The following is a 13,661-nucleotide window of genomic DNA, read 5'->3' on the forward strand; positions in this document are numbered from 1 at the left end:
CGAAGGACGCGCGCTATTTGCGATGTAAACGCGCCCACAGCCGTCTCAGATGAAACGGCATAATTATAGCGTCGCCCCCGCGGGATTTGTGGCATCAAGGCAGCGGTCTGTGCGTTCCGAAATTCCCGCACGTTACTAAGGGCCCAACCATCCGACCATAATCATCATCAGCGTGACCCTGACGCCGGCCGAATGCGAAGTGAGCGGAGCAATGAGAGGGTTGCGCCGGTAGGGGGCCTGCATATGCGCGTCGCGATTTTGCGCTTACCTGTGGTTTGGCTAGGCGGCGCTGTAGTAGTAGTAGAAAACATTTATTTCAAAAAGGTAGGATAGAGAGGCGAAAATACAGATTTTGCGTGGAATCCTTATTTCAGGACCCCAATGTCCACCGCAGTTGCTCTTGCTTGGGATATCAGCTTTCGCTGCGTCGCCAAGTCAGAGCTGAGCAGGGCAGACTCCCACTATTCCTCGGAGTGATGTTTGTCTAGTTCGGGGGGCTTGGGACCGGAGCAGCCCCTGACAAGCAGTTCTTTCTTGTGTGGCGTGCTCCGTTTACTTCTGCCCGCGCCTGTACATTAGCAAGACAAAAGCACCAGATGTGATTTGGTTTACATTTGCTGCCACCGTAAAGTAGTACAGAAATACGACATAAATTATGCGCCTTCTCCGATATTAGAAGCCGATAGCGGTACGTCCTAGACTATACAGGTGCTTTTTAAATGTAAAAGCAATTCCAACGTTCCCTTGAAGGTCAAAGTAGGTGTTTCTCTCGAAGGCAATTGTCACAAAATTAGTTCATGGATGAACCTGGCCTGGCGTGAGTAGAAGCGCGTCACCGCACAGCACAAAACGGTTCCCAAAGAACAGAAAAAGACCACCGAGGGCTGGCGGAGAGCATGAGCATGGCCCCTCCGTTTCGCTCGGAAGCAGCGAAGCTCAGGAGAAACGCCTCGGGTCTTGCAAAATGCTCTACCCTTTCTGAAAACTGGCGACACATCCCTCCTGTTTGAGGTTTAAAGAGCGTTTCCCGGGTAGATATGTGCGCTTCCCGCATTGCCACGAGCGTGCTTGTTGTTTGCCTCCACAAATGGCACGTACCCACAAGGGGTATTGGCCATAACCAGGCGGTGACTACTAGCCTTACAAATTGCATGCGGCAAACATAGGAGGACCTAAGAACTTGGGCAACTCAGTTTCGGTGACAGAGGTGGTTGCGGGAAGCTTGGGGGCTCTAACAAGCTTAAATTTGCCTAACTTATGTGCCTAGCGCGAGCGCTCGTATCGCGGCAATGTGCGCTCAGCGTCGTCTTCTACGTACCACTAACCTGGAGGTTCTTTTATTCAATATTGCGACGGTGTCTCTACTGACACAAAGTATTAGTTACAAATATTAGGTGCACACTGGACTCTCGACGAAAGTCCAGTTCTGTCCCGAACACAATCGGTTTTTGCGTGTCCGCTATAGAAAGACAGAAAATTTAATGATGCATATTGTGTGTGCTTTAGTTTAATTATTCATGCAAGTAGAATCAAATAGCCAATTATAGAGTCACTGAGTGACCAGGCGTGAAAAATAACCTAACCAACACGATTGTCTCCGTAGTGTGCGACACTTCGACAGAAATCAGCTAACGAAATATTCGTCCCAAGACGTAGCCCTTCTGGCAACCAAATGCGAGGCTTTCCCTAGCCTTGTATAAATTTTTGAGAGGTTCAAGCGGGGTTGAAGATTTTCTGAGTGGTCGCCTTGTTCCTACCTGCGACTAGAGTCTGAGTAATTGCGCGGAAGAAAATAAAACAATGTGATGACTTTTTGCTCCGCAGATCTTCAAGGAATTCATGCGCACAAAGGACAATTACATTTGAAAACGAGCGTTTCGACAGCCTCTAGGACAAATACGTAACTACCAATAACTTCAAGCGTCGGCGATATGTCATCTTGACAGCGCGAGCTTCGAGATACGTCTAAATGCACAAAACCTAATTTTGTGACGGAGTGTCCGCCGTTGGCTTTACTAAAGGAATGCCAGGTGACCATGGAAGATGCTGCGAACTTCATCGCAAGTTTCAACCTTGATTCCGCTGACATTCACAGCATTTTTCGAGGGTTTGTTGAGGCCGATAATGAAAGGCTGACTTGATTAATGTCGAATTCAGGCAAAAATGAAAGAGTGCTACCACCGTGCTTCGCCTGCATATAACCTCTTCTTGTATCGAGCTATACAAAAATATACCGCGGCACTTGGAACGCAGTACTAAGTTCATGTAAAACTGCAGTCTGTCACGAACAGATGGGAGAAGGAGTTGTTCAAAAATTCAGGGGCGGCACTTTGTTGACCTGAAGTGCGGTGAGGCGAAAGCTTTGAGCGCGGTGTTCCTGCTTGTGTAACTGATGTGTGTTTAAGATGTTGATTAATTTCACAGAACTGTTTGTTAATCTTAAGTGCTGGAGGCACTGGAAGGCGTTTGGGAGGGATCCGTATAATTCGACGACCTTCCGCAAACACTCTCCAAGTCCTTACGCTATACAAAAGTTATTGTGGAACTACAAAAAGAACGAAAAATAAAGTGTTCATGCCTGTGCCACTAACCTTACCCCAGACATACATTAGTGTGGGCAGAAAAAAGAAAGAAAAACAATGTTGCCCAGCCGCAGTTATGCAAGACAAAAATTATAGTGGGACCTTAAAAAGAACGAAAAATGAAGTGTCCCTGCCCGTTCAACTAAGTACAACGGGCTAGTTACGCTAGACAGAGGTTAGATTCGGCTAAAGATAAAAAATTGCCCTGCCCGCATCGTCTTGGGATACAGCGGGATATTACGCTAGACATATATTAGGTTGGGTCAAGCTAAAAATATTAAATAATAATAAGCTCCTGCCTGCACAACTGACGTATAACAGGCTTAATGCAATTTCAAGATAAAAGAAAAGGCCCGAGGGCAATGGTAATTTTGCCATTCGTAGGTGGAAAATGGAAAAAAAATTAGGGTGGGGGGGGAGCTACTTAGCAACCCACGGTCGGGGGAGCGGGCACAGGGATACTCCGCTGATCTCCCCAGGGACGTAGCGGAGAGGATAGGTGAAACGTATAAATGGATGGCTTGTAAGGTTGGCGGGAAAGCGTTATGGGCATAGGGACGGGAAATGAGCCAGCGAGTTTATCGCTCTGATCCTTCGAATTTCTTGACATTACTGGCCTGCCTGCCCAGGACAAGGAGAGCGTCAAGATTGCCAGTGGTGCGGCCCCGCTCACGGGATGCTCGACCACCCACCAAAGGCAACAGGCTCCGACCGCCGGAGACAGGAGAACCTAACCGAGGGTCAGCTTCCTTGGTCCCCTCCACGACTTTCTGGATTTGTTTCCAACGTGCCAGCTATTAACCGTCGAGTGCTTTTCGCGATTTTTCAGACACTGCAAGTGTGTGTGGTGTGATCCGGCAAACATGCTTAGGTCGTCCGCCTATCGGCCCTCCGGCCATCGGCACCATGTCATAGTACCTTGAGGGCGGGGGGATCCACCTGTGCTTCCAACCAAGCAACAATGCACTTAATTGCTCCCCTAGCTTGCTCCACTCCAAGTGAGGTGTGAGTGTTCAAGGCTGGGCTGACCGGGCCAGAAACCAAGAACGTGGCTTAGGATGAACTGACGCGGGCCTACCCCGCCGGTAGTCCACAACATCGACGGGTTTGGCACTTCTCGTGCTGCGCATGTATCTGAAAACCTGTTGACTTTGTACGTGACTTCCGTGCCGGATTTCGTGGGTCCAGCCTGGTGTGTCACCAGGCCTGCCCCAGCTCCCGCTTCGGATTACACGAGCGCGACTGGCCCACAGAGTCGGTTGGGAGTCGCTGCCACTCCTATGGGGTTTCGCATCCCCAGAAGGTGGGCCCCGGCCAACTCATCCACACCACTGGCGTTGCACCGGAACAAAGCCTATCAGCCGAAGCACCGGCCCGTATAAGGTGGTGAGGGGAGAAGGGGGGGGGGGGGAGCCACGAGCAGGCCGCACAGTCGGATTTCTCCCCCTGGTGCATTAGATATATATTAGGTTGGGGCTACCTGAAAAGAATTAAAAATAATTTTACGCTACACATACATTACGTATGTCTAGCGTAACATTATTTTTCATTCTAAGGTATATGTAGCTTAACATTATTTTGAATTCTCTTTATGTTGTCTTAACCTAATATAAGTCTAGCCTAACAGAGGGGGTTGGGGGTGGGGGGGGGGATCTGCAGGGTAACACTTCTCCGGGGTGCTGAGGAAATGTTCGTCATGCTCATAAGTAGGTACAGTGCGCGCCGTCTAGTAGCGTCCGCGATAAGCTGCTGACGTGTTTACTGGGTTTGTGGCTCTGTCCCTAGCCGCCCTATGTGGAGCCTTCGCTGGATTTGCCGCAGTATGGCAATCCGCGTCTATAGTTCCTGCATAGCGCTCGCCGCCTCGCTTTTATGCCGACGCTTCCCATGTCCACGGTCCGGGCGAGCGGGATGGCGGCGCGCTTTCTGTCATTTCGATGGCCGCGTAATCTCGCTGTGCGATCACAAAGCTTCCACTACAGATTGCACTCGGCTATCGGCGTGCAAGGGACGGCGGCTTGGGCGTGATGTCTGTTCATAATTTTGTGCATCACAGATGTGTGGCGGCAAATCGAGCGATGGCTCCTCACAGGGCGGCTAGGGACAGGGCCACAAAGCCAGTGCACACATTAGCAGCTTATCGCGGACGCGGCTAGACGGCTCACGCTGTACCAAAATTAACCAGAGGCCACGCGTTCTCGGGATCGCGTTTTATTCCGGCCCGGTAGCACGCCTTTTGAGGATGAGGACACTGCACGCTACAGCCAGAGCGACGCGGCGAACACGAGCGGCGCTACGAGTATTATTAATGAGAAAGCAATAGAGGGCCCTGCCTCGAGTTTTGTGGCAGCAAAACATACTCTGCACGATTGCGTCGTTCTGTGAAGATAAATCTGCAAACGTCTGGTTGTATTAGTGTGTGATGAGATCTCGCTGTGGGAAAACTTTGGTCGATGTGTTGCAATTAGTTAATTAATTAAACACATAAATTAAACTTCAACGCACAACAGCGACGGCCGTTGATATTGACACAGCTTCTATATGGATACTATATAGATTGTGTGCAGAAGTGTAATTGTGTTAGTGCATAATGAAATCTTGCAGTGAGAAAAATTTGGTCAATAAATTTTAATTACTTCATAAATTAAACGCCAAAATTACACTTTGACGTCACAATGGCCCTGTGGTTATGTCCCATGTTTCGTATCAGCAAAACATTCTCCACACGATTACGTCGTTCTTTGAAGATAAAAGTGCAAAAGTTTGACTGTGTTAGATAGTGCATAACGGGATCTTGATGCGGGAAACATTTAGTTGATGAATTGTAATTAATTAATTGCACTTAGACGACGGAATAGTCACGGACGTCGACATAGGGCCTGGACGTGAAAAGTAAAATGAATAAGTAAAAAACTTATAAATAAATGAAAATAAAAAAATAAAAACTAAGTAACAATATATTGCGTACTAGCGTCATGGAAAAAACCCGCTTTCTAGAATATTTCATGCTTTCGCATTCCTCCACGTAAGCTGACTTAAAGGGACACTGAGGAGAACCCTATCGAAATTTTTTTGTTAGCAATATCTGATAGTTCGGCATTTCATGGCTTTGTTGACGCTTGTCCAGGAGCGAAAGATGCATTTATTTCAAAGAAATTTGGATTCGAAGTTGAAAAAATTTTTCCCGCCGCTTAGATTCAAACTCGAGAACTCTTATGACGACACAGAACGGAGTGACGTGAAACGTGACGTAAACGGAGACTCCGTGATTTCTGGCTGCTAGCGGTGCGGTCTAGCAGCTGCCGAAATGAAAGCTACCGCCGCCGCACGTTGAAGGCATCTATCGGGAGTCGCCACCGTCGCTTCGTTTACGTTTGCACCGGCGTCTTGCCAGCGTTACGATGGATCCCGTTCCCGAACCCGACGACGTAGTTCTCGCAAAAACTCTGGCCTGCATTTCAGCGACCTCGGCCCCACAGAGCGTGCGATGCTTTTAAAGGAGCACGGTTAGGTTAGGCGCCGGCGGGTGGTTTCCCCCTTCCTCAGAGAGCAGCCGTTGCAAACTAAATATCATAACCCCAGTGCGGGGAGTCGCGAGGGGTGCGTTGCGCCCATCGGAGGCTGGCCGGGGCTTTGGGGCCAACGGATTGTTATTCCTTGAACGGAGCGGTTGCATGGCGCAGAAGGCAGCGTCGAGGTCTCCCACGGTTGCAAGGGCCAAGTTATTTATTTATTTTTTGCCACAAAAAACAAATGGGTGCTCGACGGCGGTCGCGTTTAAAGTCGGCGGCTTGAAACCAAAGCCGGCGCACGACGCTTCAACGGTTTCCGCTAGATCCAACGGGTCCACTGGATCTGGCTCTCTCGCCAACTTTCATGTACCTTCAGATATGTACTGTGAATGGATTAAAATAGCCGAGCTCGAAAAGAACAGCCCCGCCGAACTGCCGCAGCTATTGAATATAACGCGCACCTCGCCGTGGAGCCAAATCAGTCTGGCCGGGCCGGCGGCGGCTGGCGCACTCGGCGCGAAATAGATACATGCTCCAATCTCACCGCCAATGCGGTCAGAGTGCGCCGAAGCCGCCCAACGCGTCGGCGGTCAAGCGCAGTTCCGACGTGACGTCGCCGTGCAGCGTGCGCGCGCGCGTTACGCCGGCATATAAACGCGCCTTAACGGAGCCTGCGCTTAACCGCTAACCAACGTAATCGGTGGCGGCGTCTATGGGAGCCACTGAAACCCCCCGCCCACTCACTGAATAAAAAAAATCCTGCGCTGAAGCTCGGAGTCGAAACAGGGCCATTGGCGTTTGAGGCGGAGACGCTACCACTCGGCCACGACGGCTCGGTGCTATCCACCAATAAAGGCGCTTCTAGTGAATGCACTCTTCGGTGCAGAAGTCTCCGCGCTTGCGCTACGTATATCTTGGCCTAACAGAGCTAAGCAATCAGCAATTTTTCTTCGCTGCCTTGTACCTTGTCTCCCGCCTCTAATAAACGACTTCCGTTAAGTAGTTTGAATTTGACTGGCAGTGCCGGGAATGTTTCGCCGGGAAAGCGTGCGAAGAAACAAGTGGTCTTTATACTGCCAACTGCCTTGTACGATCACCGACCATCGTGCCATCAGTTTTTCATCGGCCGTGGCGATCATATGACCAGACTTAGCAAGCTCCTTCAAAGGTTAACTATCACTTGAAGCGGCACTTCGATTTCCTCTGCTGTTCGGCGCTTGTAAATCGAGGCGCGTCAAAAACAAAACCACGGGGCACGCAAATCTCATAGACGCAAAACACCATAACAAATCAAAACTCTCCTGGCTGCCTGTGGAGCCGCCAAGCATCGATTTTCTTTGCTTCCAACATTCAGGTTGTCTTTTGTCTGTCTTCCTTGTGTGATAAAAAAGCACTGTCGGTTTTAAAACTAAACTTCAATATTGAACCGTTCAGCCTGCCTTTGTGAGCCTCAGAGATTCGCCCCTCCATGTAGGAAGGAAAATTCCTCCAAGGTGGCGTCTCGTGTCCTATGACGCCAGCACGCTTTTACTTGCGCGACCGGCCTTTGGCGGCGATACCTGTACTTTGGTTCTTGCTATTTTCTACCTTACAAGAGCTTTGTTTTCAGTAAGAGTGGCGTTTTTGTGATCAGGAGCTGGTATTCTATCGATACAAGCCAACTTCAATTTCTCCTCAGTGTTCCTTTAAGAACGCCGCTATACAAGCGAGTATAAGCTGTACAAACATTCAGTATGGTTCGCATATTGTGGTAAATGAAATGTAACTACGTTTAGTGAGTGCTGAATCAAATTTCTGACAGTTACTATTTGCAAGAGGCAGTAATAAACAATTCTAGATATCAAAAACATGAACGTAAGTATTGTATTTATTTTCATAATTTAAAACAAAATAATGCAACACTTCTTCGTGCTTTAAAATTAGGAAGTGTTGAGTATCATGAGGGGAAATTTTAATAAAATTCGATGATGATGTTTTTTTTTTTAAATCCAAGTCAAAATTGTCAGTTTTTCGACATGTTTGAACTGCGGCCAATTTTGAGGCCATATTGAAAAATATAGGTCAAATGTGGAGCTACAAAACTTGCCCGAAGTGATTAAAAGTAGCTGAAAAATGGAGACAAAAGAGCAAGTCGGGATATCTTTACGCATCTTGCCCTAAGGCTGCCCTGAAAAGTGCCTTTTTGGCACCGCATGGCTCCGGAAGTGAAATTTGCGGTTTTTACTCTGAAGATTGACACAGCAAGAAAACGGTTTTTTATTTGTTCGTATAGTACAAGTTGTAATGCGGTACTCAAAAAATACTAATGCACGGAAATAATTTATTGTGCATGCAGTGATGCTCCAAACTTGCACCTTTGCGAAGTGGCAGAAAAGACATTCTCCTCCTCTTGTGACATGACTTTTTTCCGAGAAAACTACGAAGTTCCTTGCAAAACTAAAAATCATTACTTGTGTGGACACATTTACCTATCACATATAAAAATATAGCTGCAAACAAAAAATGGTCATGGGACCTCGGTTACCGTTCTTATCTGAACATGCCCATATATACTACTACTACTACTACTACTACTACTACTACTACTACTACAACTACTACTACAGCAACAACAACCCTGAATTTCATTCTGAGCTTTGGCTGGCAAGGACAGTGTGGCAAACATCAGCGAAAACTGTTCTCTGCACTGTAAGTGAAGCTAGCGCCGCGCAATAATAATAATAATAATAATAATAATAATAATAATAATTGGTTTTTGGTGGAATGGAAATGGCGCAGTATCTGTCTCATATATCGTTGGACACCTGAACCGCGCCGTAAGGGAAGGGATAAAGGAGGGAGTGAAAGAAGATAGGAACGAATAGGTCCGTAGTGGAGGGCTCCGGAATAATTTCGACCACCTGGGGATCTTTAACGTGCACTGACATCGCACAGCACACGGGCGCCTTGGCGTTTTTCCTCCATAAAAACGCCAAGGCGCCCGTAAAATAACCGAAACCGAGACGAAGTAACAGTTCACGATACACACAATGTGCGTGAATGTATTCATTCATTCATTCATTCATTCATTCATTCATTCATTCATTACTTTCATTATGCCCTAATCTTCATTCGTAGTTTCACTTACAGTGCAGAGAACAGTTTTCGCTCATGTTTGCCACACTGTCCTTGCCAGCCAAAGCTCAGACTGAAATTCAGGGTGGTTGTTGTGTTGTTGCTGTAGTAGTAGTAGTAGTAGTAGTAGTAGTAGAAGTATTTATTTGGCCATATAATACAATATGCCCTCGAGGTGAGGCTAAAGGAGGAAGACGAGGCAAGCCTCCTGACGAGGCCTACACACCCCGAATCCCGAATGGAATCTCGTCCGGTCGAATCTGTTCATGGCGGAAACTCTTCTAGCGCCGACCATTCGTTATAAATGACGTTTCGGCCCCGCGGCGGGGGCCTTGTTCACACCATAAGGCCCCCGTAGTGGGGTCAAAACGTCATTTTTATAACGAATGATCAGCGCTTGAAGAATTTCCGCCAAAGCTCCGACAGCAGTCGTGTTCCCTCTGACGTTCAGCTCAACCCCGCTGTAGGGACCTCCCCATCCCCCGCATTCCAGTGGGGTTATTCTGACCATCGAGTGGCCTCTGGTTGACTTCGCTCTACCTAAGGCCCAGCCCAGCAAACGATGATGCCTGGTGTACACTCCGCGCACTTCCGTAGTCGTTGACGTGTCGGCATCGCTATCTTTCGAACCCTGTGTATGGCTTGGCAAACACGGCCGATAAATCACGTGATTTCTGTTGATAATCGACGCCTTCATCTCTCGTGCGTAGTATTCCATCCTCGGTCCACACAAAATCCCGAAACACCAAGCTTAGGCGCCAATGTCTGTTAAAAGGCGTGAGGACGAGACAGGGAAGAAGACGGGACGAAGCGCCCCACGCCCCATTGCCCTTCATCTTTTGTCTCGTACTGAAGCCACAGCCTAAATTTAAACACGAACTGGAACAGCTAGGGAAGTTGGTGTGCTGTCGTTTAGATTCTCACTTCGTCCCTGTCTTTCATGTTGCGTGTTTTCTCGATATGAATTCCTGGAGGTCTTACAAGACGCGACCCAGTCAGCAGCGAGTAGAGCTTCCGTTCTTTTTCTTTTTGGTAGAGTCTGGGTTTTATAGATCACGCATCCTCCTCAAAACAATACATACAATGCTTATGCGCATTTGCTCGCCATGTCGTTAAAATCAAACACCAGGCGTCTGTTGGGTGCGCCTAGAATATTAACAGGTAACTAAAATAGTAATCATCATCACAGCATCACCTATTTTACTATATTTGTCTATATTTACACTTCAAATCGTTCACAGCTCTTTTTTCCTTTCATATCAATTTTTTGGTACCACTAAATATAGACTATAGGGCTATCGAAAGCATTGGCAGTTTCAGTAAGAGGGAAAAAATCTCTGCACGCGGCAGCATCCATCGACGCCGAAGAGGAGGACGGCCACGCGATTCCGCATATCGCGCGCATCCGCGAGCAGCCAGGAATCCTGTCTCCGCTGCGAAGACGTGCCAGCTCATTTTGCTGTGGCGAGGTTCCAGCAGAAAAATGCCCCTGGTATAGCGCCGTCCCTGACGTGTTCTTTATGAGAAGGCGGCGGGTAAAAGAGTCGCGCTACAAGACCGTCACCTACCAGTACCCGGAGCAGGTAAGCGGCAAGACGTGGGAGAAATCCCGGCAGCGGCGGCCGCATTTCGATGAAGGTGAAATGCAAAAGCGCTTGGGGGCTGTGCGACGTTGCAGCGGCGGTGCCCTCCATTTGATAGCCCGTGTGCAGTTTGTGATGTTAAACCGCACACAGCATAGGCCGTACCAAAGACAAGCAGCATGCTGTGGGCCACACTGTGAGACTGGATAGAAGCTGATGACGGGCACGCACAGTCAGTGGTGTTCGCAGTCTAATACGTGGGCGCACTTCGAAGACATACGTCGAGATATCAGCCCACGCGAGTCACCTGTGCGAATCATCAGGTCTGCGTGAGTCAGATCACAGTGTCAAGGCATTGCTTATTTTTCCGATGCGTATTTGGAGCAATCCTGCTGGAATGCGTTCCCACGTGCTTTTCCTTTTTGGTAACTGCGTTCAGGTGAATAGCCACCCGATTCTTCGCCGATCCCCCAGTGTGGGTATGTGCCATCTTTTGATAGGCTAACAACAACAACAACAACAAGCGAGGGCACGCGCCGTAGCACTATTTAGTGATGCGTCCGAAATAATCCAAGCCGCGAAATTATCAACCCTGAGCCACGAATAGTGAGTTTGTCAGATTTTATACGCATTTGTGCGATTAATATTTTTCCATTTATTTTTTTCAATGGCTCATGTTCATTGCTGCTGGCGTTCTGCTAAATGCGCTCTAGATTTCGCGCGTTCGAGCCGGATCACAGTAGCCGCGTTTCGATGAAGAAATTTTTTCTGTAGGGAGATTTCGCTGCAGCACCGATGCACACGGTGTGACTAAGATAACTGAGAAGCGTAGGCAGTCGAAATCCGGGGCCGCTTAGCAACGCATGGCTTATATCCGCTCCCTCGGCTTTGGCATGAAAGCAGCCACTGTACCATTTTTTTATGTATTTAAATATAATCCATGTTCATCGTCCCATAAAGCTAATGCGTTTTCACGATGCCTCATTGAAGATATTGAAGATTAACGCACCTCACATAATGAAGCGTTTTTCACCAATTGATCCAGCGTCGGCTTTGATTTCCGTGCAGGAAACTACGCGACCCTGCCGACTTTTGAAGGATCAAAACGCTAGCATCTTTCTCTAAACAGCAAAAGGCGAGCGTCGAACCCGTCGATTCCGTGAAAAATGAGAACATGCTCTTCGTAAGAGGGCACATGCATGAAACATGCAAACATTCTCCCACCGCGTGCATGTCTGAAAGGCTGATTTCAGTAGGTTTCAAATCATAAAACAGTGAGCGCTTTCCTTGGCGGTCAGCATCTTTGATCTGCATCCCCAATATAGTTTTAGCCTTCAAAGCAACCTGAATGAAGCAAGTGAAAGTGCTGAACTCTCTAACTCGTAGGATGAAGCGGCGACGCTGATACAGGCCGCCTACCGCGCCCACCTCGCGCGAAAGAAGGCAGAAATGTTTAGGGTAAGGTGTAAACAGAGTGTCAGCCGCCAAGCGCACGCCGATAGCGTCCCTTCTCTTACAGAGGCTGCAACATCACCGCGGCACGCGCACCAGCCGCGTGGAGGCGCCCTGCACGAGCGCTGCTGCCGCCGCTGGTGACTTCCCGCCGCATGACTGCGGCAGCAGGCGTCGCCATGCGGCGCTCTCAAGCCAGCGAGGCCACTGGCGTCTCGGCCGTTCTGTCAACCGTCACGAAGGGACGTACCCACCGAACTCTGGCAGCAGCAGCAGCAGCTGCTGTCGGGACCAGTGGGCAGAAGAGACTTTCCGCCGCGGTCATGCGAGGGGGCAAACTTACGATCCGCAAATGCTTACTCCACACGCTTCTAACGCACGAGATGTAAAGGCTGAGGAGCATGTTCGCTCAGCAGGGAACGGCACTGGCGACAGCATTAGACCTGAGGGTCGAAAAGCCTGGCTTCCAGATCGGAGCAGCACTCCAGAATCTTTCAGCAGTGAAGGATTTTTCTGTAAAAGTCGCGGCGCTTTCAAGCTGCCACGCTCCTACGGCGTCGAGCATCCATTAACCGACGAATCGCGAGCTCTTTACCCACGAACAGAAAGTTGTGAATGTAAGCAGTCGAAAACCAACGATTTTAGTTCTCCATTACAACATCATGGAGGCATCCGCATGCGCAGCTCGGAGTTTACGAGGGACGAAGAAGCACGCTGCCGAACGCACGCTGCCGAGCATGTGCGCACTTTATACGAAGGAAGCCAAAGTCACGAGTCTGGATACACAGAACAGCAAAGTTCAAAAGAGTTTTTCCTTTCGAGTGGCAGGAAGTCCGACACCCGTTCGGTCAACGACACAGATCGTCCTTACCAGGAAAAACGAATAGAAAGGCACGCGCATGGAAAACAGACACCTGAAGAATATCCACGTGAATCTCGCTCCGAAAGGGACAAGCAAGGATCCCTTGCAGAAGCTGTGTACCTGCCAGAAGACCCTTCGCAGACAGAAAGGTGGGTCCTATGCCAGAACTTCCGGGTGCCTGAAAAGCAGCCTCTTCACGCTGAAAGCGCGTCTGATCCTGTGCTCTTATTTGGACGCGCTCCTTCGCCACATATGGCTCCCACCATAGCCACTCAGAAGAAAAAAACACCGACGCAAAGTGTGGAAAACGTGCAAGAAGCTTCCGTTGACGCCTCCTCCGAAGACACTTCACCACCGCTGGAGAGGAAGCACCTACGATTTGTCTCACACACCCATTCAGCCGAGCAGAGAGCCAGACGAAGTTACAAGGACATAATCAGGGAAGAGGAAATGAAAAGATGTGCGGCCGCCTTTAGATATGTATTTCGCAGAGGCCCAGAGAAGTACAATCCTACGCCCCGCGTTTTCTACGTCCCCTCCTCCGACGACGAAGACA

The sequence above is a fragment of the Amblyomma americanum genome, chromosome 10, assembly GCF_052857255.1.
Source record: "Amblyomma americanum isolate KBUSLIRL-KWMA chromosome 10, ASM5285725v1, whole genome shotgun sequence".
Taxonomy (NCBI): Eukaryota; Metazoa; Arthropoda; class Arachnida; order Ixodida; family Ixodidae; genus Amblyomma; species Amblyomma americanum.